The sequence below is a fragment of the Tamandua tetradactyla genome, chromosome 9 (genome assembly GCF_023851605.1).
Source record: "Tamandua tetradactyla isolate mTamTet1 chromosome 9, mTamTet1.pri, whole genome shotgun sequence".
Classification (NCBI taxonomy): Eukaryota; Metazoa; Chordata; class Mammalia; order Pilosa; family Myrmecophagidae; genus Tamandua; species Tamandua tetradactyla.
Genome location: NC_135335.1, coordinates 4,745,284 through 4,770,720, shown reverse-complemented (window position 1 = coordinate 4,770,720; position 25,437 = coordinate 4,745,284).

Sequence of the window (25,437 nt, the reverse complement as noted above, 5' to 3'; positions counted from 1 at the left end):
CTTAGGAGAGCTTCGGCCCATTCCAACCTTGACCAGAAAGGAATTCCATTGAGAGGACTAAGTCTCTTCCCACAGCCCTCCGCTGTGAATGCGGGGCCCATAGAAGTGTTTGGAGTACACAGATCCCCTAAAACAGCTGCCAGTTTCATTGGGACCGAACTTTGCTCCGTCATCAGGCACCCTGCCCGGTGGCTTCTCTCTTCCTCTCGCCAGCCACCACTGCAGCCTCATTTGTAAAGCAGTGATTTTCTCCGCTGCATTTCGATCACCACTGATGAGCTCTTAAATGCAGTCTTGTACCTAGACAAAGCCAAATTCTGACAACTTGGCATCACCGCAGACACATGAAGTCCCTGCTGCTTAATTCCAGAGCCTTGTCCTGTGCCTGGCATCCACAGCCTGGCCGAGGCGTCCACCTTGGCCTGTTCTTGCGAGGGCAGAAGCAAGCAGGTTCCTCGGGTGGGTGACCAAGCACCAGCTAGGGCATCGACAGGCCCCACACTCAATTTTATGACAGCTTTATTGAGGGATAAAGTCCGTAGCATGCATGTACATAGTAAACATACTGTACACAGTGGTGGTTTTTGGATATTCACTGAATGATGCAACCACCACCACAATGAAGTTTACAACCTTTTCATCACCCCCAAAGAAGCCCCTTACCCTTTTGCAGTCATTTATCTTTCCTCCTTAATGTTCCCAGCCCCTGGCAACCGCTAACCTAACTTCTGCTTCTATATAGATTTGCCTATTGCAGACAAATTTCATAGAAACGGAACCAGACAGTGTGGGCTCTTTTGTGTCTGGCCAAACCCATTTTTGAATAAGAAAAAGCATCCTCCCTTCCCTTGCCTTCCCTCCCTGCCCCTTAGCACCTGTTAAGCACCTGCATGCAGAGGATGCCAGGACCCGCCCTGATTTGCTATGGAGACAACAGGCATTTTTTAAAAAATATCTTTATTGATAGAACTTAGCATACAAACATTCCATACACCATGTACAATCAGTGGTTCACGATATCACATAGCTGTGTATTCATCGCCATGATCATTTTTTAGAACATTTGCATCACTCCAGAAAAAGAAATAAAAAAGAAAAAACTCATACCATACCCCTTACCCCTCCCCCTTCTTGACCACCAGTATTTCCACCTAACCACGTATTTTATCCTTTGTCCCCCCTATGTATTTATTTATTTATACATAATTTTTCTACTCATCTGTCCATACGCTGGATAAAGGGAGCATCAGACACAAGGTTTTCACAATCCCACCGGGACAGGACAACAGGCCTTTTAACCCTTTGGGAAACTCTTTGGGCGGCTCTCAAGGGGCTGCTCGTTTCGGACCAGGCCGGCTGGAGTCCGGAAGAAAGCAGCAGCGGCGCGGCTCGAGGCGAGCCCCTGGGAGCCCCGGCTGGGACGATGTACCTGACCTTGGGAGACCCTCACCGGCTTCAACCCAGCCCAGCCACCTGGCTGGGGGCGGGGCCGGCGCTTGGTCCTGCTTCTGTCTTCTGACACCCGGGCCAGGACGGCCTTGTCCTCGGGGCGCTGGGCAGACCCAACCTGCCTGGCCTCCCCGGCCCAGATGAGGGGCGCTGGGCAGCTCCGGATCGCCCCCTAATTTCCACCCCCCGGGAAGCGAGCACAGTGGTCACAGCGCCCTCGTGAGGCTGTCAGTGGAATCGCCGGCCCCGCCCCGCGCCTCCCCTGCCCCTCCCTCGTCTTTTGTCTCCCCTTGGCTGCAGCTGCGTCGTCGCTGAGGGTGACAGCGAGCCGTGCGAGTCCCCTCGCCATCCATGTCAGGCCCACCGCGGGCTGCCCATCCGTCAGCCCCCGCCCCCCAGGGGAGCGGAACCTTCTCGATCACTTCTGCCTCCGTCGGCCCAAGCCCTCTGCCTCCTCCCGCTGAGGCTGCTTTCTGCAGAGGCCACCTTCCCCCAAAGCCACACGCCGCTGGCCAGAGTTCACCGGTTCCTGGGAAGGCCCTGGCATCTTCAGGCAGTGAGATTCCGTGGTCCCCATCTAAACCATTGACCCCCACCCCCACCCCCAACCTGCCCCCAGCAGGCCACTCTGACCATGGACCCCCCTGAGCTGGGGCAGCGGGTGGTCCTTAAGGCTCCTCTGGGGTCCAGAGTAGCCCTGGGGCGGGCACCACGGCTCTGTCCTGGCTGGAGAGCCCCAGGGCCAGGGGGGCAGTGCCACAGCCAGGACAGCCTCGACAGGGGGCCACAAAAGTCCAGGTCAGGTCTCAGCCCAAGAGCCCTGGGCCAAGAACCAGGGGTGCTGGAGCCCTCTCAGCCCCACCCAGGACATTTCTGAGGTCAGAAAAGGCAAGATGAAAACCACTCTGCTCCCCTGAAGCCCAGCCCTGCCCCCCACACACCACGGACATCTCTACCAGGCTATTCTCCAATAACACAATAAAGATGGAATTCTTGATTTCACAAACCATACTTGTGGTTTAATACACAGGTAATCCCTGTTCATTGTGAATGAACTGATTCAGAATATATACAATTAGAGAGCTGTTTATTAAACACCTACTGTGTACTGGGATCCATTCCAGATGCCCAAATACATTAATAAAAACAAACAGAATCCCTTGCCTCAGGAGGCTTAGATTCTAGTGTGGGGAGGTGGGCAAATAAATAAGTACATTACAAAGTAAGTTAGCGGGGAATAGTAATTTAAAATACACCCTTCCCGACCTTTCTATGCATTACAAACGCACGCTTGCATCCATGTGACTTGCTTTGCCATTTAGCAGTGGGTCGTGGGCAGCTTTCCACAACTCACGCCCAGCATGTTAGCTCAGCCTCTTTAATACCCAGACAGGTGTTCTCTCATCAACTCCTCTTTGGGGGCTAGCGTTTTGGTTAGATACAATCTTGTAATGATAAATACCGCTGCACTGGGCATTCTTGCACTTAGATGTTTGGGCACATGGAAGAGAATTTGGGGTGGAAGGGATTCCCAGAATAGAGTTGCTCAAGGGATGTGCACTGTTTACCATTTGATAGCTCCTGCCAAAGTGCTCTCCAAAACGGCTGCACCAATTTACCTTCTCCCCAGCAGCATATGGGCATCCTGGCTTCCACATCTTACCAGCGCAGAGCCAGCACTCTCGGTCCCTAGTTTTAGTCCTCCAGAATGGCATCTGCCAGATCTGGTATTCATTCCCTCTCACTGTGTCACACGGCCTCTCTTTCTCCGTCCTTTCTCTCTCCTCTTTCTGTCTCACTTTCTTCTCTCTGTGCCCCTCTGTCCCTCTCTGCCTCTCTGTCTCTTTCTCTGTCCTACCTCTCTCTCATTGTCTTCTGTCCCCCTCTCATTGTCCCTCACTGTTTCTCACCCCCCTTCTTTCTCTCTCTGTACCCTCTCTTTCTGTCTCTCCCCGCCACCCCGTCTTTGCCCCTCCTTCTCTCTCTTGCTCTCTTGCTCTCTCACACGCACAGTTGTAGGTTGCTGAGTCAGTTTAGGGCCTGGCAGGCTGGAAACCGTGCATCATGTCCAGCCTCACAGATGAGGAAGCTAAGGGCTGCAGGCGGCTCTCAGCAGCCCTCACTGGCCTGGGGTAGCTCAGCTGCCTTTTGTGAAGGAAACCTGGTGGTCCAGGAGGGAGGGAACTAGGCCACTTCATGGAAGGGTCCGTCTTTCCCATCGAGACCAGATCAGCGATCTCACACTTTTCTCTCTGTGAATATTGGCCACTGTCAGATGCAGCAGTGTGGCCTTCGCCTCCAACAGGCGATCTTTGTCCTGGGATGTCACCCCTCGCTGGCGCCCAGGATGGAGAGAGGACAGGAAAGCCACAGAAGCCAGAAGCTGTGTTGGCACATGAGCACCCAGCACTCCTGGGACCTGCTCCTGGCCCCCTGGTGCCCAGAAGGGGCAAGTCCATTTGGCAGAGGTGACCCAGGAAGGAGTTTGCGCTCATCCACAAACCCTTTTCCAAAGTATCCTCAGAACATCTGGCCCTTATTCCCTTTCCCAAAGAGAGCTTCTTCACAGCTGGTTGACATCTGGGTCTGTGCCAATCTGCGCCTGGCGTGACTCTGCAGGACGCTACCCTCTCAAAGCAGCCTCGGGGGCATTTGTTCAGACCATAGCAACTGACCTAAGTCTGTTCCACTTACACCACCTAGAGATCACTAACAGACACCTGGAGACCACTTACTTCCACCTGGAGACCACTCACTCTACCTGGAGGCCACTTACTCCCAGTTGCACCCACCTGGAGTTCACTTACCCCATGTAGAGTCCCCTTGGGCCCTTCTGGAGACCCCACTCATGCCCACGTGGAGACCCCACGTGCACTGGGTGCCCTGCTCAGCTGCTGGGACGTCCTGTGTGGTGTGAGCTCGCAGGAGACCGCACTCCCCTGATCAGTGCCCCAGGGGCCCTGGCTCCCACTGTCCAGCATGATGCCCCTCCTAGCATTTTTTCCTGCATTCCTCCATCCATTCATTCATTCATTCACAGTTTATCGAGCTTCTGCTTTGTGCCAGGCCAGGAGCTTGGGACACAAGCACAGTTCTTCCTTCAAGAAGACCTTTCTCTCTCCCAGCCAACACAACAAGCAAACTCACTGCCCTCCCCCTGTCTACGTGGGACATGACTCCCAGGGGTGTGGACCTTCCTGGCAACATGGGACAGAAATCCTAGAATGAGCTGAGACTCAGCATCAAGGGATTGAGAAAAACCCTAAAATGAGCTGAGATTCAGCGTCAGGGGATTGAGAAAACCTCAGCCAAAAGAGGGAAGAGTGAAATGAGACAAAATGAAGTGTCAATGGTTGAGATTTCCAAACAGAGTCAAGAGGTTGTCCTGGAGGTTGTTCTTACTCATTAAGTAGATATCACCTTGTTATTCAAGATGTAACGGAGTGGCTGGAGGGAAGTGCCTGAAAATGTAGAGCTGTGTTCCAGTAGCCATGTTTCTTGAAGATGATTGTATAATGATAAAGCTTTCACAATGTGACTGTGTGATTGTGAAAACCTTGTGTCTGATGCTCCTTTATCTACCTTATCAACAGACAAGTAAAGCATATGGAATAAAAATAAATAATTGGGGGAACAAATGTTAAAATAAATATATTAGATTGAAATGCTAGTGATCAATGAAAGGGAGGGGTAAGGGTATGATATGTATGAATTTTTTTCTGTTTTCTTTTTATTTCTTTTTCTGAATTGATGCAAATGTTCTAAAAAATGATCATGATAACGAATATACCACTATGTGATGATATTGTGAGTTATTGATTGTATATCAAGAATGAGATAATCATATGGTAAGAATGTTTGTGTTTGTTTGTTGTTATGCTCAATAAATAAATGAATGACTACATAAATTAAAAAGAAAAAAAGATGACCTCAGCCTGGGGCTGGGGGGTGATAAGGGCCCATCACAGACCTGCAGCCCAGCGGGGTGGTAGGTGAGAGCTGGGCAGAGGGGCCTTGGGGCAGGGGCTGATGGTCTTGCCACGGCTGGGAGGGTCAGCAGGCAGAGTTGCCTCTCCTTTGGCTGCGGGCTTGGACCCTCTACTCGATGATTCCATAACATTGTGGGTCCCTCGCACACCACATCACTCCCGCCTGGGCAGTGCCCTCTCACCCCACTCTTTCCCTTGCACTGCTCCCGAGTTCTGTGAACCAGCCTCACAGATGAGGCCAAAAGGGAACTGGGCACACCCAGAATATCACAAAAGGTGGACACTATTCAACAGACGTGGGTGCAGAGCTTGCTTTGCACAATTGCCTTTTAAGCACTTTATAAATAGAAATGCATTTAATTCTCGCAGTGACCTATACTGAGTCGAACAGTGTCCCCTTCCCGCACTCCAATTCATGTACCCCTGGGTCCTGGGATTGTGACCTGATTTAGAAAGGGGGTCTGTCTTTGCATTTGTAGTTAGTTAAGGTGAGATCATCCCGGATTAGAGTGGGCTCTAAAACCACTGGCTGATGTCCCAGAGGCTGGAAGACCCGAGGCCTCAGGGAGCCCTGGGTGGGCACGAGGCCTGGTCCACCCCCTCAGTTTGGGGTCCTGAACTCCAGACTGGGAGAGAATAAACATCTGCTGTCCTGAGCTCCCCAGCTAGGGAAGTCTTTATGGCCACCCTTGGGCGCTCAGGCACCATCCTGGCAGGTGGAGACTGTTGACAACCCCGCTTCCGTGTTGGGGAAACTGAGGCACAGACAGGCCGATGGACTTTTCTGCAGTGCGCAGCTGCCGACGGGCAGGGCCGGGATTCTCAGGCAGGAAGGGGGGGCTCCGGGGTGCTGCCTGAGTCATACAGCGCCACAACCCCTCCCGGGACTGCTGGTGGTTCAGCTTTGATGCTATTTAAGATTTTGCGTTGCACACGGAAAAGCATGGGCTCAAACATTAAGTCAAAGAGGCAGCATTCAAACTGGTACATACATTTTGCTTGCGATACATAGGAGGAAAAAGACACACAGGTAATCATACACTTACCTGTGGCCAGGTGCCCGCAGGGTGCAAAGCCAAGAGTGATTAGCATGGAGGAATGGACGGGGTGGGGGCCTCGCGTGACCTCTTTTGCTGTTTTCTCTAATGTCCACCCATTGTCTTTACGACAAAATCAGCTCATTTCCCCATGAGTGGGTTTCTTTAAAGTGTCACTTCGAAATTCCTTTTGGATTCTCCGGACTCACTCAAGGGCCTGGGAGTGGCCGGGACGAGGCCCATTACCGGGGAGTCAGGGCAGCGGGAGAGGACCCGCCTTTGTTTGGCTTTGGAGGGTCAGGATGCATCACCTGAAAGGAAAACGACATTTCTCCGGGCTCGCCAGGACGTCCGGTGGTAACCAGACCCCGCGCCGGGACGTGGCCTGTGACCGGCAAGACGGAAGGCTTGTACATCACAGAGTCCGAACGGGCACTTCCCCCAACATGCCCGGGCCGGGGGGCAGCTGACTGCACCCCAAACAAGGGCTTGCACTCCAGCCCCCAGCGGGTAACCCTGATCAAACCAAATGTTTCCCGAGGAGCTGCTTTGGCTACGGAAGGGGCTGGCAGCCTCGAGGCAGGAAGGAGGGTAAGGCACAGTCCCCTCGGACGTTCGCCACCTCTGTCACAACTGCAAGTGTCTGGCCTGGGAGACGACGTGAAAAACTGCCTCGCTACCACAAACGAGAGCAGTGCAGAGAGCAGCCGTCAGCCGCCGGCCCCACACCCACCAGTTCTGTGACTTCAGCAGCTGACCGGATCTCTCTCTGCCTCAGTTTCCTTGTCTGTAAAGTGGGGGCATCACAGCTTTTACTTCGTAGGGGTCTTGTGATGGTAAAACCCTTACAACAATGTCTGGTCCATTGTAAGCTTTCAAACAAGGCCAGCTGCTGTGAACTTTAGATCCTTGGGACCAAACGGCAGCTTGGCTTTTGCAGGTGAGTTCAGAGAAGGTGAACTTTTGGGGCCACTCATTAATTCACACCTGTCCACGCGGACGAACATACCTGGGACCTGCGGGTGGGCTCTTCCCACTGGAGCTCACGGGGGTTTTAAAACATCCCATCAAACATCTTGCCAATAAAAAGAAATCGGTAAAGCATAAACGCACTCTTTTTTCATTCTAAATCCAACACATTTATTTGAATGGAGATGTCACACCCTCATCAAAAATAAAAGGTGGCACCCCTTGCCCTAATTAAAATATAACCATAAAAACAAACAAATCTGCATTTTTTAGCTGTAGCCAAACCCCAGGCTCCGAGCCCAGGGGCGGCCCTTGCTTTGTGCAAAGGGGGCGGAGCTGGTGTCAGGGCGACCCAGGCTGGTGGGCACCAAGTGAACCTTTCTCCCCAATCAGAAAGCTCCACAGAGATGTGCCAGTGGAGGCAGGGCCTTGCCCCATGGCCGGGAGGGCACCTGGGCAGCCCGCGGTCCCCGGCTCAGTGGCCACTTGCTCCAGCCAGCGGCACATCTGCGCTCCGGGGGGCTGCACATGCCTGTCCAAAACATGGGGTGATGCACAGGCCTCCGGGCACTGGACGGAGGGGCAGCTTGCAAGGGACTGGACCCTCTCCGGGCATCGGAGAGGTTCTTTGTGCTGAGCGCACCAGACATTCCCAGCTTTGAGTCAGTCGGAGAGGAAGGAAAGAACCAGAAAGCTCTTTGCACCTTGACAATCTGCGCCAAAGGTCTGGGTCTATAGCAATGGGCGTGGGGGCGGGGGAAGGGAGAGTGGAACCTGGAGCCGGGGTCCCAGTTGCCACCCAGGGGGTTCCCAGTGGGCAGGAGCCTGCCCTCCACAAGGCAGAGGCCCCTGAGCTGGGCTGGGACCCTGCTTAGCTGGGGACCATCGGCAGTGGCTTTTCTCCTTCAACAGAGAGGCCAAGAGCTTCAGGAAAGCCACATAGCGGGTGAGGGCACGTGTCCCGATGCTGGACCCTTAATTCAGCCATGCGAGTCGCAGGGGTCTTACCCAACACTCTCACAGCTGGCCCCCACCCTTTTCCAGAGCGGGGATGGGCTTGGGAGGGCTCGAGTGACTTGCCAGGGTCCATGGCAGGGAAGTAGGGCACAGAATTTGAACCCAGACCCATTCTTTAGCCCCTGCCCTCCCTTGCTCCCCACTCTGGGCTCCGCTGCGGGCTAGCTCCCCACCCACAGCCTCTGCCTGAAATCCCTGAGCAGCTTCCCCCCCCCGGGGGGGCCGGCTCGGAGGTGGAAAAAGAACCAATGAAGCCCCCTTCCGTGCAGCCCAGATTCCAGCCCCCCGCCCCCACCATTTGTTTGTGATGTAAAGGCCACCGCACTCTTCAAAGGAACAGGAACAGCACCAGGGGGCCGGGGCATGCCCTGGAGTGGACCTTGGCACCACTAATTGGGCCCCCGTGGCCACTGAGGTCCCACTGAAAGGGTCTTGGCCCAGGGCGCCCAGCGGGGCCTTGGGAGGTGCACCCAGGGCGGCCAGAACTGCCCCCACCTGGCCTCAGGCTCTGGTCCCGGAAATGGCAAGGCCCCCCTGCTGCTACAACCTGGCTTCTTGGGGGGTGCTGGTGGGGCGCCTGCTGGGGTCGGGGCGACATCTTCCAAGGGGCCCACGTGACCGGCCCCTTCACGTGCATCCCTGTGACCCCGCGAGGGAGGCACCCCCCCGTGCCGCAGGTGGAGAAACTGAGGCACAGGGGCGTTGCTGTCTGTTCCTAGCTTGGGCATCCCGACTGTCTGGGAAGGGATTAAGTTCCCTGTCTACGCAAGGGGAAGTAGGTGCTGGGGACTTCTGAGACCTGTACAACGGTGACCCATGCCTGCCACCCATGGCTGAGTTCCCCAACAATTGTGCCTCCCATGGCCCCAAAAACCCCACTGCTCCATGGCCCCCAAACCCCATGGCTGCCACCTCTGGCTCTGTCCACTCCCGCCTCTGCCTCCCCATGCCAGCATAGCCCTCGGCTTGGCGAATTCTAACTTGTACTGCTGCAGAGGAGTTGGTCTCCGAGCCAGCCAGAGATGCAAAATCCTGAGGCCGAACACCATGGTTTAGGAGCCAATGAGACTCTTTTCCTCTTGGAGTCTCAGTTTACCCAATCAGAAAAGCAGGAAGAGCCTGTCTGCAGCCACCAGCTGCAGCTCACTCTGTGAGCCTGCTGAGTGCTCAAGTAACAGTGAAACCGAGGAGCTGAAACTGTAATTTCACCTCATTTTCATTCATTTAACTTTAAATGAAAAATGGATACTTGATTTAATTATTGGAAAACCTTTATGTACATTGAAAACCACTTGGATATGTGAATCCACTTTCCAGCCATCACCTTTAGGAATCTAAATACAGATCAAATAAGTCCGAAGAAAATCTAGTGTCTGACTTGAAATGGGGGGTAAGAGTAAATACACACCAAATTTCAATGACTTAGTAACCAAAAGAAGGCAGTACAATCTCTCATTAGTATTTCTTTATAGTGCGAACACCCTGACATGAGAGTATTTTGGATACATTGGGTTAAATAAAATGTTAAAGTCGATTCCACTTGTTTCCTTTTACTTAATGGGGCTACCAGAAACTTTGTAATTGCGTTCTGTTTCTCTCTGATGGGGTGCTCAAGGACAGCGGTTTCCATCGCTGACCCTGTAGGGGTCGGTGATTTATCTTCTCTTTCAGGCAGGTTGTCAGAGCCCAGCTGGATGTGCCGGGACTCTCCAGAGAAACAGGTAGAGATTTATTTTATGAACTTGGCTCTCTCTATCGTGGGGCTGGTTTGTCCCAAATCCAGAGGGCAGGCTGGAAACTCAGCATTCTTCTTCCTTGGGGGAACCTCAGCTTTGGCTCCTGCAGCCTCTCAACCGATGGCTTGGAGGAGGTCCAGCCACATTTCCGAGGACTTAGAGTGGGTGGACGGCAGGTGCTAATTTACACCTGCAGGACACCTGCCCAGCAGCCCCTGGCTCCGTGCTTGCTTGACTGACTCAGCTGGGGCTGGTCCACGAGACTGACCTCCATGCACAAGCAGCCCAGCCAGCCTCAGGCACCCCTCGGACAGAGGCTGGACGCTGTGGAGGTCAGCTGTGGACGGGGAGACTGAGGCACACCGTGCAGCATTTGGAGGTGAGCTGGCCCCGGAGGGAAGCGTCTGCCTGTGAGAAAAGAAGGCTGCGGCAGGTCAGGGCTGCTGTTCCCACACCTTCCCAAGCCATGCCTGTCCGTCCATTTCCAGCACGCATTAGTGGGGTGGCGGCCAGGTGATTTATCCCCAACCCAGGACGAATGAAAGGGGAAGCCTGGACGCCCTGCGATGGAGCCATTTCAGCCTTCAGAATGCAGCCCCCATGGCACGTCCTTGGGAAAGCTGCCAGGACCCCACTCCTAACCCAGTCCTTTGGAAATCACCTAATTGCTCAGGCCACTTTGGGTGGCCAGGCCCTCCTGACCCTCCTGCCTACAGCTCCTCTTACCTGGAGCAGCTTGAGAAAACTCAAGAAAAAGTGACTTGCTCCCTTCTGGAAACTTCTAGTATGTTTCCCCTCCCCCCACCCCACTCCACCCTGCCCAGGATCTAGAATTTGCTTCCTGGCGACTCTCCCATCAGAAGTTCCAACCAGATCCAAGAAATGAGGATTTGTGCTGAGCATGTGTCCGTGCATGGCTTATGTACTTGTCTCTGTGTGTCTGTGTCTCAGCGTGTGTTTGTGTATGTTTGTGCTGGGGTATGTGACTCTTTGTGATTAGCTTGCCTGCCTGTGAATTCGAGTGTGTGTCTGTGTATGTGTGTCCACATCAACTACGTGTGTCTGTAAGTGTGGGTTTGTCTCTGAGTGTGTGCCCGCGTGTGCATCTGCGTGTGAGTCCATGAGAGTTCCTGGTGTGAGAGTGTGGGGCTGGAGTCCCTGACCTGGCCAGGGCCGGTTGGGGAGGGGTTTGTGGCCTGTGTGGACCAGCCCCAGCCCCATCCCCTGCCTGGGGTGTTTCTCTCTGGGTGAGGGTCCCACTGCCCAGGCTGCCTCCTCTGCACCCCTGCCCTTTGTTAGGGGGCCTGAGCTGGTGGAGAGCAGCCCCCGCTTCCTCTCCCTGGCAATGTCACTGCAAGGACACCAGCTCCCAACCCAACAGGTAGAGACTGAGTCACACCCCATGAAGACAGGCTCCCCGTTAGGCCGCGCTGCTGCCCGTCTGTAAACGGGGCCTTTGAGATGACACTGATGGTCATGTGGGGACTCGTTTGTGGACAGGACCTGAGAAGACCTTACTGGGACGAGGCCACATCGAATCAGGCCAGGCCTCTGCCCGCACGGCTGGGGGCTTAGAAGGCAGAGGTAAGGGCTCAGGTAAGGGACAGACGTGGCCGGGCATTCTTGGGTCCTGCCTGGCCAGGCGTGGCTTTCCACCACCCGGACCCTCACCCCGCCCATCTGTAAATCAGGGCTCAGAAGAGCCACGCCCTGGGGACTCAGGAGTGGGGCAGTGCCCTGCACCTTCCAAGAGGGTGGCCTCTCCCCACCTTGGGTGGTGGGTGCTGGCTTCTGACGGTGGCCTGGGATCTCCTCTCTGTGGCCTCCTGTTCTCCAGCAGGCCAGTCTCAGGGCCATATTCCAAGGTGTCAAAAATGGAGACTCCGAGGCCACTTAAGGCCGAGCCTTGGAGTCACCCATTGTCCCTTCCAGCACATTCTCCTGGCCAGTGCAGGCCATAAGGCATCCAGGTTCAGAGATGGAGAAATGGACTCCACCTCTTAACAGGTTCAACTTCAAAGTCACACAGCAAAGGGCTGTGGCCACGGGACGGGAGGAATTACAGCCGCAGTTTTGCAAACCGTCTTCCTTTCGCGGATCTGGAGAACACCGTGGGCCCGCCCTCTTCTAACCCCCCATGGGTGCGAGCACGCGGCGTTCTGGGGATGTTTGAATGCCCTTCTCTGGGCCCCATTTGCCCTGGCAGGTTCCTCCTGAGCTAATCTGGTTCTTTGCATCAGGATGCAGAAAGCAAGGCACCTTTGGAAGTCCCAAACTGAGGTCTTATTTTTATTTATTTATTTTTTGGGGGATGGGAGGGACGTGCATGGTCTGGAAATCGACCCTGGGTCTCCCACATGGGAGGCGAGCGTTCTACCACTGAACCACCCGTGTACCTCGAGGTCTTATTTTTCAGCCTCCTCCTGTCCCCAGTGGAAGTCTGTCCCTGTCACTGTTGCTGTGTAACGAGCCACCCCAAAATTCAGCAGCAGAGAGCAACCTTTCCCTTCTGCCCACAGCTTCTGTGGGTCAGGAATTTGGGCAGGACCTGGCCAGGGTGGCTTGTCTCTCCCTTCCAGTGTCTGGGACCTCAAGGCTGAGGGCAGCTTCGTGGCCTGGAGCGGGAACCATCCGGAAGCTCCCCCCTGCCCGTCTGAGGTGCCTGGAAAGCTGGAGCCTGCTGGGTCTGCTGACGGGAGCGGCTGCACATGGCCCCCTGGGGGCTGACGCTTCCTCCAGCCTGGCTGCCTGGGGGTTCTAAGAGGGGGTGTGCCCGGAGCATGGATTCCGGGGGGACAGGCAAAAACTGCCGCACCTCACCTGGGAGGTCACAGAGCATCATTTCCACCACATTCTATGGGTTACAAGCAAGACAGAAGCCCACCCAGATTCTGGGGAGGGGTCAAAGACCCCACCTCGCCACAGGAGCCCTACCAAGGGCTCTGCTGTCATTTTGCAAGCCTCCAAGTAAACCACTCTCTTGGGCCAACCTCCAGGGAGCCACAGCCACTCAGCATCTCCCCGACTCCCGGGGTGGCGTGAGTGTCTTATGCCACCACCACTGGCTTGGTCCAGGTGTGTCCTGAGGGTCCCTGCCCTGTGTGTCCAGGGCGCAGGGACACAGTTCCCAAGTCCTTGGGCCCTCTCTCTCTCAGCCAAGTCAGTGGGGGGCAGGGGAGGTGGCGTCCCCTCCTGCTCAGAGGCAGGGAGCACCCGGGACACTCAGGACGGGCTCTGGGGTGCCCTGGGATGATCTCCTCTAGTGAAGCTCAAGTGTGGGGCATCTCTGCCCAGGTTTGAAGCCCAGCTCCGCCACTCACGGTCACTTCATCCCCACCCTCTATGGTCTTATTGGCGAAACGGAGCTAAGGACAGCTCTTCCTTGCAGGGAAGGGTACAAGGAAGAAGGAAGGATAGGCACAGCACATGTGCAACAAGTATTCACTGTTAGAATCGCCATAGAGGGGGCATTCAGGGGAGTGTTTGGGGAATGTCCTGGTCCCTTTGTCATCATCTACCATCCAGCCTTCATCCACAGCCTTCTCTGGATCCAGGCGTCTGCCTCTAAAGAGCTCTGTTGACCGAGCAGAAGGACCGTTTGCCTCGTACATGGTTCATGCAGAATTGCTCCAAACCCCAAGATCCCCAGCACGGACAACACAGTAAGTGTCCCCTTGTATCAAGAACTTTGGGGGGCCCAACAGCCCATGGGAATCTGCAAAGAGCTGGAGCGTCATCTCCTCCTCATCAAAGATGAAGCAACTAAGGCTTGGAAAGACAAAGTGTCTTGCCCAAGTTCCCTCGGCCACTAAAAGGAAGCCAGAGGTGACACCGACAACCAGGCTCACAGCTCCGGGCTGTCTTGCTCCAAAAAAACCCGCCAACCAATACCCAGCAAGAGGTCAAAGCCATCACCATGGAGACAGATCTTGTGGGCGGGCGTCTAGAGGCAGCTAGATGCTGCACTGACCCCCCCCCAGCAGAAGTTCCCATTCATTCCTCCAGTGACCCCCATCAGGTGGTGTGAGAGGACCCCACTTAGCAGACAAGGAACTGGAGGCTGAGGAGGTTTCCCCAAGTCCCCGGCCAGTGCTGGAACCTGCTCTCCTGACCCCAGAGCTCGTGCCCCTCACTCTGGGCCATTCTGCCCCGAAGGATAGCACACAACGAACGCACTGATTTAAAAACCCAGAATCAGCAGAAACGATTCTGTAGGACACTGGACAGCAGATCCATGATGTTATGTGTTTCTCAAAACCCACAGCCTGGCTCAGTACAAACAAGGAACCTGGGTGGAAACTGTGGACTTTAGTTACGAACAATGTATCAATATTGCTTCATCAGTTGCAACACACACATCGCCCCCATGTGAGTGGTTGATTACAGGAAAACTGGGAGGGTAGGAAAGGGGGCACATGGGGACTCTATTTTCCGTATATAATTTTTCTGTAAACCTAAAACTGCTCTCAAAAAATTAAGTTTATTAGGGCAGTGTGACGGTGGCTCAGTGACAGAATTCTCGCCTGCCATGCCAGAGACCCAGGTTCGAATCCTGATGCCTGTCCATGTAAAATAATAATAATAATAATTTTATTAAACAAAAGAGGAAAATAAAATTACAAATATTCCAAATAATAACTTAAAACTGATTCATTCGCCCGCGTGCCCGCCACAGGAGAGGTGTCGATCTCTCACAGCACCCCACTGAGGTGGGTGCCCCGAGGCACTCCATTTACAGATGTGGAAACTGAGGCATAAGGTCAAGGGAGCCCACCTATTTCTATTGCACCTGGTCCAGGTGCCCCTGATGGGCAGGTGGACAGGCCGAGGGGAAGGGGCCTCTGCAGCTCCGGGTTCTCGCCAGCTCATCACCTGCAGGTCCCTTCTTCCTGGCTAGACATCCTAGCTGCTGGGGACCCCGAGCTCAGCTTCCCAGGCCCCCCATCCCCAGGCCGGTTCACCCAGACCCGCTCTGGAGGCCTGCCAAGCGCCTCCCAGCCTGGAAGCTTCTAGCAGAGCAGAGTCTCGGCTGCATCCCCGTGGGAAGCTCCAGGAACCGAGAGCAGGTGAGGAGGTGACGGCTGCCCCCAGGCCCCGAGCCGGCAACCCTGCTCAATGTCATCCTTAAGAGTCTGGGGTCACAGGCCAGTCGTCCCGCCGAAACGGAATAGTCCTCCAGGGAGAGCGGCCCCCTTTCAGCGCGGGAGCCTGAGACGACGGAGCCATTAGGAGCTCTGCAAACCAGCCTTGCCTTCCCGCCGCCCCCGGCTCCTGGCTCCCGCTTTGTTGCGCTTCCCACTTAAAATATCAAAGCCGCGGGGCCACAATGCGCACTGAAAGCTGAGTCACCCAGGTTTTGTGACACCACCAAACCCTCCTGCTCCCTCGCCCCGGGCCGGGGGCTCCCAGCCCCAGATGAAAAGGAAGCCCCCTGGCCATGGGTGGGACGCGGGGGCCCAGCACGGCATAAAGGAGCCTTGTTCCCAAATCAAAAGGGACTGAACAAAAGGGCCAGAGAAGAAAGGGCAGGGGCGGGGGTGGGGGGGTTGGGGGCAGCTGCAGCTTGGCGCACCTTAGGCGGCTCCCGGCGGGCAGGGGCAGCCCCTCCTGTCGCTGTCCCTGGCAGGCCTGGGCTTTTCCAGAAGCCCTGCAGTGGGGGTGAGAAGGCGGATGGGGTTGGGGTCACGCACAGCTAAGCTGCTGCACCCCAGAGCCTGGCACCCAAATATGAGCAAAACACCTACAGGCATCCACCATTTAGAAGACATTTGGTAGATGCAATGCTAACTACCAGGCTCTACTTGTTTCTTTACATTTTCCAAACCATTCGCATAGCGATACAGTGGCCATAGCTCCCATTTTATACACGAGGAAACTGAGGCCTGGGAGGGTCTGGAGATGTCTCCCCTGCCACTGGGAATCTGGGAGACTAGATGTGATTCAGGAGCTGGGCCTGACCCAGGACACTGGGAAGTCATGCCCACCAACCAGAGCCAACACCGAGCTGGCCGGGGCCAGTGCTGCCCATGGCAGCAGCCCAGAGCCATGCAGACGTCTGCCCAAAGAGTGGACTCCCAAAACAGTGCTCCCACGTGCCCTCGCACAGAGTTGCCGAGGAAATCAGCCCTTTGCAGCTCTTCGGCTAGTCATGGCTATTTTAAGCACCCTGGCACCCAGCACAGGCCAAACAAAGGACATCTGAGGCTAGAGCCAGTCTGGGGGTCTCCAGCCTGTGACTTCAGGGCACAGGGTCAGGCTGCCTGGGCACAGACCCCAGCTCGGCCAACAAACAGCTGAGGAGCCACCAGCAAGAAATGAGACCTCTACACCCCAGTTTCCAAATCTGTGAACTGGAGCAGTTGACAGGGAAGGGGGAGCGGGGTCACACCGGGCAGGGCCTGTTGCAGCCGTGACCCGCTCCTGGCGTGTCATGAGCTCTCAGTCATGGGGCAGCAGCCCAGCCACCATGTGCCACCTCAGTCCTTCTGTCGGCCTCGGAGGGGCCGTGATGGTCAGTCCAGGGGCCACCTGGCCAGGCCCAGATGCCCAAGTGCTCTCCCGACGCTGGTCTAGGCGCCCCTGGGCAGGTATTCCATATGCAAAGCCAGGTGACCTGCAGTGAAGGAGACGGTGCTCAGTAACGTGGGTGGGCCTTGCCATCAGCTAGTGGCCTGCCGAACACAACTGAGCTTTCTCCGGGAAGAAGACATTCTGCTCAAAAACTGCAGCCTCAGCTCTTGACCCAGAGTTCTAGACCACCCGCCTGCCCTTCAGACTTACACAATTGCCAGCCCCACAATTGTGTAAGCCGACTGAAATAAATCTCTTAATATATGCATATGCACTATACATTGCATTTAATATATGCATATACAATATATATTATACAGTATGCTTATGCACAGACATATTATACACATGCATATACCTACACAAGCACTAATATGTACCCATATACATATATTTACATATATCCTATACTTATACATATGCATATATTATACATACATGCTTATGCATATGCATATGACATATACTTTCATACATATACTTATACATACATCATATGCATACTATACATATGCATATACTTATATATACATAGACAGTAACTTTTATACTTTTACATATACAGTGACATTTACATACACATATACATACTTATATCTGTGCATGTACATATAAGGCACTTTTACACATATGTATATTTATACATATTTATGAATATGCATTTTCATATACTTATGTGTATATATATATACATACTTATTTATTCATGTACACACACAAATACCATACTTCTACCTACACGTTTATACGTGTGCACATGCATGCATTTATACATATAACTCACACACACACACACACATCCTGCCGTTTCCGTTTCTCAGAGGAGCCCTGACTGCTAGTCTGGAAGGACATTTGAATTCCCTTTATCACGGGCAGGAGGTGGAGGCAGGAAGCTGAGGAGCCCCTCTGACCAGAGGGCTCCAAGCTCCAGGCCCCCGCCCCTTGCCTACACCTGGGGCGCTGTACCTTGCCCACGTCACGCCTCATGTCCTTTGGTGGCCACTTGCTCCCCAGGCAGCCCCCCCCACGAGCCCGGCGTCACCCTCCTGCCGGCCCAAGAGGCCCCGTCACGTTGAGGTGGAGGTAGGAGAAGGTGTGTGTTCCGCCTGGGTCCCGGGAGGCTGGGGGGAGGCTAGCGAGGAGGAGGCTAGTGGGGAGGCCAGGGGGGAGGCTGGGGGGAGGCTAGGGGGGAGGCAAAGGGGAGGCTGGGGGGAGGCTAGGGAGAAGGCAAAGGGGAGGCTGGAGGGAGGCTAGCGAGGAGGAGGCTAGGGGCAGGCTAAGGGGGAGGCTAGTGGGGAGGCCAGGGGGGAGGCTAGGGGGAAGGCAAAGGGGAGGCTGGGGGGAGGCTAGGGAGAAGGCAAAGGGGAGGCTGGGGGGAGGCTGGGTGGAGGTTAGAAAGAAGCCTCCCCTATGGAATTTATGGGGAGGCCACCCTTGCTGATACCTTGGCTTTAGACCTCTGGCCCCCAGAACTGTGGGAGAGTGGATTTCTGTTGTTTCTAGCCACCCAATTTGCAGACATTTGTCGTGGCTGCTCCAGGAAAGTGGCACAAGGAAGGAGGGCCCACTGCATGGGAAGAGGCCAGGTGGGCTTCTCTGGCCCGGCTGTGAGCTCAGAGCCTCAGGACCTTTGGCCCCGGGACTCCTGGCACTTACAGCTGGGCGGCGGGTCCTGCAGGCCCCCACCCTCCTGATTCTGTGGAGCACAGGCTCGGCACCTCCCTCCTTTCACCTGCTTCTCTTGAGCTGGAGCTGTCCCACCCCCACCCTGCACCCAGGACCCTGGGTGGGCAGGAGAAGCCTGGAGCCTGAATGTCCAAGCTTGAATGTTGGGTTGGGGCAGTGGCTGTGTGGCCCCCTTACTTTTAGCAACAAAACCAATTTTTTTTCACCAGACACTTTAAGGCTGGTTTCATCAACCTGGCTCTACCCTGCCCCCAGCCCCAGAGATTTTTTTTGTTTTATTTTGTTTTTTGCACATTGCCTGTCTGAAAGCCACCCCAGGAGACTTTGACGTGGTCCTTTGGTAATGTAGCCTCCTCAGCACACAGGCCCTAAACAGGGAGCTGACTTTGAAAAAGGAAGACTTCCCTTCCCGACAGGAGAAAGGAAGGGGCTCCTGTCTCAAGCCTTGGGGGGCAAAGGAGGGGGCAGGGTGGGTGGAAGGGGTTAGCCGATGTGAGGCAATTTTCAGAGGCTCTGTCAGTGCCTGGGTGAGGCCAGGGCTTTGAGATCCGGTGGCCCACGGGGTGGATGGCAGCTAAGAATGGAACCTGACGGACAGAGCCCTGCACTTTTGGGAGCACAAAGGTCCAGTTTGCTTTTCAGCTCCAGCATTTTCCAGCCGTATGCCCAGGACAGGGCATTTACCTTCCTCATTTAAAAAATGTGGGCGGGTCTTCTCAACATGGAAAAGCCGGAATGGGCATTGCCCAAAGATCCCTATAGATTGGGAAAAGTATTAAAGGAGAAGGACGCGATATAGCAGAGAAAATGGGGTTTAGCAAAGCATGTGGCTGCTGATTCACTCTATTACTATTCCTTCTAGCCTCCAGGGTTTTGGAGCAGCGAGATGGAAAAATCAGAGATGGTGAAATGGTGGCCCGTGACAAACTCTGGGACCCGTTGTGCAACTACTGTGGAAGTATGCTTTGAAAAGTATTGCTTTTTCCAATCTTCGCTGTGTATACATTGTTATATTTTATTATAACAATGTTTTAAACATTTGAAAAATGTGGGTGGGGTGGTAAATAGCACCTATGGACATGGCTGTAGTGAAGAGTGCATGAACTTCTTTGCCCTTCCCTGCATCTTCCTTCCCTTTGCTTGTAATGCCAGCATGATGACTGGAGCTTGAGCAACCCCCTTGGCTCATGCAACAGCCGTGAGAATGGAAATCACATCTTGAGGATTGGGGGACAGAAAGATAGAAAGGGTGGGGTCCCCAATGACCATAAAACACCATACCAGCACCAGACTGGGGATGCAGAAACAAACCTCTGCCCTGAGGAGCATTCACTTTGGTTGAGGGAGACAAGAAGTAAAATAAACAAACAAATATATAGTTAGTAGGTAGTGGCAAATCTGGTAATGGAATGGAGAATGACTAAGCTGTGCTGCTTTAGATGAAAGGAAGGTATCTTCTAAGTCCTGAATGAGAAGGAGGGAAGAGTCCATGCAGAAGGGAGAAGAAATGTGCTCTCTGTGTTTCAGGAATGGCCAGGAACCAGGGATACTGGGACCTCTGCATTCAGGGGGTGCAGTGGGTTGGATGCTGCCCACCCCTCCCCCCCAAAATGTCCATGTACTAGTCTCCATAACCTGTGAATAATACTTAATAATGCAAAAGATGGAACTAAGTGAAAGCTCTTGAGGTAAGAAATCTCTCCTGGATTTTCCCAGTGGGCCCTAAATGCAATCATAAGTATCCCTATATGAGACGCAGAGGAGAGACAGAGGGAAGTGAAGGAGATGATACGAGACAGAGGCAGAGGTTGAAGTGAAGTGGCCATAAGCCAAGGGATGCCCAGGGCCACCTGAAGCTGGAGGAGATGGAAGGGAATGTCCCTGGAGCTGTTGGAAGGAGCATGGCCCTTCTGACATCTCAATTTTGGACTTCTGGCCACTACAATCAGAAAAACATAAATCTCTGTTGTTTTAAGCTACCAACCCAGTTTGTGGACATTTGTTCTAGCAACCATGGTCAGTAAGCTAGAGGCGAGCAGTGGCACCGAGATTACTGACTGTGATGGGGTCAACTACCCAGGGCCTCATGAGCCACGTGGCAGATTCCACACTGTACCCTGAGCATGAGGGGGAAGCTGTTGGAGGATCAAGAGCAGGCTGTTACAGGAGCTGGTGTGCATTTTAAAAGGATGGCTCTGGTACCCCGTCTCTAGAAGAGTGGAAAGGCGAAGAGACATGAGCTAATTGACAACTGCCGTGGCCCAGATAACAGGAGCCTGGCCTCAGGAACCCTGTCCATGGGCTGCTCAAGCACAGCGAAGCAGCTGCATTCATTGTTATCAGTGCTTGCAGGGCACGGACATGTGCAGGGGGGGCCAAGAGAGGGGCACAGTTGAGTACCTCTGACCAGTCAAGCACACCAGCTGGGAGCTTAGTCAGAAGCAAGAAGCTATGTGCCCTCCAGGGCAGAAACTCAGTCATGTGTAAATATTTACTAAACTGGGTGTGGTGTGTTCATAAAAAAAAAATCACTTCCTTTTCAATGAATGAGGCTTCAAATGACAAAGTGGAAATACCCGGGTGTTTTTATGCATTTTATAGCAGGTCCATGACCTCTATTGAACTGAGACAGAGAAGAAGGATGAGGGGAGGGGCATCCAGCAAACTTTCACTACCAGCCCTCTATCAGGCTGACCCTTTAGCCTAAAGTCACAAGGCATAGGTAATCAGGAAGACAAGCTGTTAATACATAACAACCCAGCAGGCAAATGCTCCTGTTAATCAATTGGGATTGACAGTCTTTGCAGCTGAATGAGGAGAAAAATCTACCACAATGAAAACTTGTTTGGATAAGAGATTATTTTTCTCAAACTCCTTGCCCCTTTCCCTTCTATACCTTTGCTCACACCACATTGCCTGTGCCCTGCTCTTTACCTGTTCAATTCCCAAAGTCAGTGCAGTATTCAAATGACCCTGGGCAGTGAGTGAAGGAGGTCTTTTCTTTGGGTCACCCAAGAGGCAGAACCCAGAAGTAAAATCAAAACCCACAAAAGCAAGAAAAAGCAAATCTGTCTAACGGGTTGAAAGAGCAGGGGAACTCAGGAAGGACCAAAAGGACAGGAACTGGGAATATAGTTTCATGAAGAGCAGGAGAGTGCCAGTCTAGGTGAGGAGACACTCCTGAGTCTCAGAAACAGGCTTCTGTCCACACTGTAGCTGGAAGGAGCTTTTAAGGGCACAAATGCACTCCCACACTGCCCAGTCTCTCATTGTACCTCCAGGCCACACTGTATCTAGGAACCTTCTTAGGTTGCTTTTTTGACTTTCCTCTCCTTGCACACTTTCAGTGCTCAGAAGGTAGAAGGAGAGAGACATACATGCTGAATACCTTCTATATGCCAGGCTCTGTGCCTCAGGATTTACACCTTTTCTATCACTTAATTCTAATTCTCACATGTTTTTGTCAAACAGGAGCTAACGAGAACCTCCTTTTGCATATGAGGAAATGAAGGCTCATAGAAGTGAGAAACTTGCCTAGGTTCACATAAGTCTGTCTCTATGCCCCACTGCTTCTCCCAGTCCTAGAAACTATCTGTTCATTCTCCAAGTACCTTTTGTATGATGCTTGGTGCCAGAATCATTCATTGAAAAGGAAATGATTTTTTTAATGAAAATATCACGTTTAGTTTTGTAAATATTTACACACAACTGTGTTTCTGCATTGTGGATAGCATAGAAAACAGAACAGACAGAAGCAAAATCTGCTTCCTGAGGGAGGTTCCTGGAGTGCTGGGAACACTCTGACTCTCAAACACAAGTGCTCAGTTTGAAAATTACCAACATACCCTTACAATCTGTGCCTTTAGTGTCATATACCATACTTAAGTAAAACACTGTTTTCAGATCCCTGCCTTTGAGGAAGTTACCTTCTGGTGGTGGTGTTGATGGCAGTGGGTGAAGGATAAATAAGATGTGGTTGGCTGAACTTGGCAGGCGAACTCACTGCTTTTGCCCCCCTATGTGGGGCATAACTCTCAGGGGTGTAAGTCTCCCTGACAACTTGGGACCTGACTCCTGGGGATGAGCCTGGACTCAGCATCACCAGAATGAGAAAGCCTTCTTGACCAAAAGGAACCCAAAGGGGGAAGAGAGAAGTGAGACAAAAGTAAAGTCTCAGTGGCTGAGAGATTTCAAACAGAGTTGTTCTAGTTTGCTAGCTGCTGGAATGCAATATACCAGAAATGGAATGGCTTTTAAAAAGGGGAATTTAATAAGTTTGTAGTTTACAGTTCTAAGGCTGAGAAAATGTCCCAATTAAAACAACTCTATAGAAATGCCCAATCTAAGGCACCCAGGGAAAGATACCTTGGTTTAAGAAGGCCAATGAAGTTCAGGATTTCTTTCTCAAGTGAGAAGGTACCTGGGGAACACAGTCAGGGTTTCTCTCTCATATGGAAGGGCACATGGCGAGCGTGGTGTCATCTGCAAGCTTCTTCTCCTGGCTTCCTGTTTCATGACGCTCCCCAGGAGGCATTTTCCTTCTTCATCTTCAAAGGCCGCTGGCTAGTGGACTCTGCTTCTCGTGGCTATGTCGTTCTGCTCTGCTCTCTCCAAATCTCCTTCATTCTCCAAAATGTTTCCTCTTTTATAGGACTCCAGAAACCTTTCAAGACTCACCCAAATGGGTGGAGACGTATCATCACCTAATCCAGTTTAACAACCACTCTTGATTGGGTTACATCTCCAGGGAGATGATCTAATTACAGATCCAAACATGCAGTATTGAATAGGGATTATTCTCCATTTATGAAATGGGATTTTGATTAAAACATGGCTTTTCTAGGGGACATCCTTTCAAACCAGCACAGGAAGTTATCCTAGACATTATTATTACTCATTATATCGATATCACTCTTTAGTTTATGGTGTTTTGGAGTGACTGGAGGGAAGTACCTGAGACTGTTGAGCTGTGTTCCAGTAGCCTTGATTCTTGAAGATGATTGTATAACTACACAGCTTACAAAATGTGACTATGTGATTGCGAAAACCTTGTGTCTGATGCTCCTTTTATTCAGGATATGGACAGATGGGTTAAAAAAAAATGTGGTCGGCTGGTAATGACTGCCAAAGATGTCCAAGTCCTAATTCTGAAACCTGTGACTGTCACCTTACATGATGAAACGGGCCTTGCAGATTCAATTCAGTCTACAATCGTGAGATGGGGAGGTTATTCTGGATTAACCATGCAGGCCCCTGGATGTTATCACAAGGCTACTTCCTTGTGTTTACAGAGAGGATGTAAGAGAGATGAAAAAAATGTAAGAGGTTGGAGGGATTTGAGGACGGGGTCAGGAATCAGGAGGTTCCAGCAGCTGGAAAAGTCAAGGAAGCTGAGTCTCTGCTAACACCTTCAAAAGGAACCAGCCCTGCTGCCACCTTGTCTCCAGCCCAGTAACTGATGTTGGACTCCTGATCTCCAGAGGCGCAAGAGAATAACTGTGTGCCTTTAAGCCACCAAGTTTGTGGCAATTTGTTACATCAGCCACAAGAAGCTAAATCACAAGATAATTAAGTACTATCTATGGGATTTATATAATAAAGGCTGAGAACAAAAAAAAAGCACATTGGAGGTTTAGGGTGGCCTCATGGAGAAGGTGACTTCCTAAAATATCAAGAGAGTGAGCCATTTGTAGGTCTGGGGGAAGAATGTTCCAGAGAGAGGCATGCCTGCTGTTCCCAAGGAACAGCCAGGAGGAGAGGGGCTGGAGGGGTGGTCCCTGGGTGAGAGGTGTGATGGGCTCAGAGAGGCAATGGTGGCCATTGAAATGTTTCCACTTTCCTCTGAGTCAAACGGGACCCTTCCGAGGGTCACGAGCAGAGGCGTGACCTGGCATGATGGAGGTCTCTTTGCTGTGCTCTGGCTGCTGTGTGGAGAACAGTCTGCCACATGCAAAGGTGGATGGCGAACACACTTGCAGATTGGTGTAGGGATGGAGCTGGCTGGGAACCACGGGGGAGCTGATGGGTGCTCAGCCTCAGGTTACAGTTTTTACCCCCGAGAACTATTATTAAAATTTTGAGATAATCTCATATGTACAAACAAGTTGCAAGTTCTTTACAAAGGACTTTAATTTTCTTGAACGACTTGTGATAAGTTGGCAATATGTTGCTCCATCAGTCCTTGAGTCCCTGAGGCCATATTTCTTACAATCAAGGGGCATTCTCCTACGTTACCCCAGCAAAAACGATGGAAATCTGGAAATCGGTATGGGCACCTCACCGCTCCGTTCAGCTTTCCCAGTCGTCTCAGTGAGGCCTTCCTAGCAAAGCGTCCAGTTCAGAGAACTTCCCACCTGGAAGTCCTCCACTCTCTCCTTGTCTTTTGCCGCCTCGATGCTTTTGAAGGTTATACGCCAGTTCTTTTGAAGAATGTCCCTCAATTTGGGTTTGTCTGAGGTGGCCTCATGTGAGATTCAGGATACATAGTTTCAGGAGACCCCCCTGATTGCCTCCCCATGACAGGACCCCAGTTACCACTTTATCCTCTGAGCTGCCCTGGCGTGGCCCATGGACACCAGGCCTGGCTATCGCCAAGGGCCATAGCCAAGCTCTGTGGGTCACTGTGACCCAGAGCCAGTGTGGGCTTCACTTTCAGCAGAGGAACCGGCTCAGCAGAGAGGATGGGAGTGGACTAGGGGTGCAGTGGGCAACAGGAACAAGTGTCCCCGAGGCCTGAGAGAGCAAGAGGGAGAAGGGGGGCAGTCTGGAGAGACTGCGGCCGGGATTCTAAGGCTTTCCCAAGCCCCAGGCTGTAGGCTCTGGGTCCCCCGAGAAACCCATGGGTCCATCTGGTAAGTCCCTGTTTTGCTCTGGTCAGCTCGGCAGTCTCCTCTGTCCATGGTGAGCTCTGAGAAGACAAACCCGACTCTGGTCAGTACTTCATGGAACACTTTGAACTGGTCCAATCTTTTGATTCTGACAGCA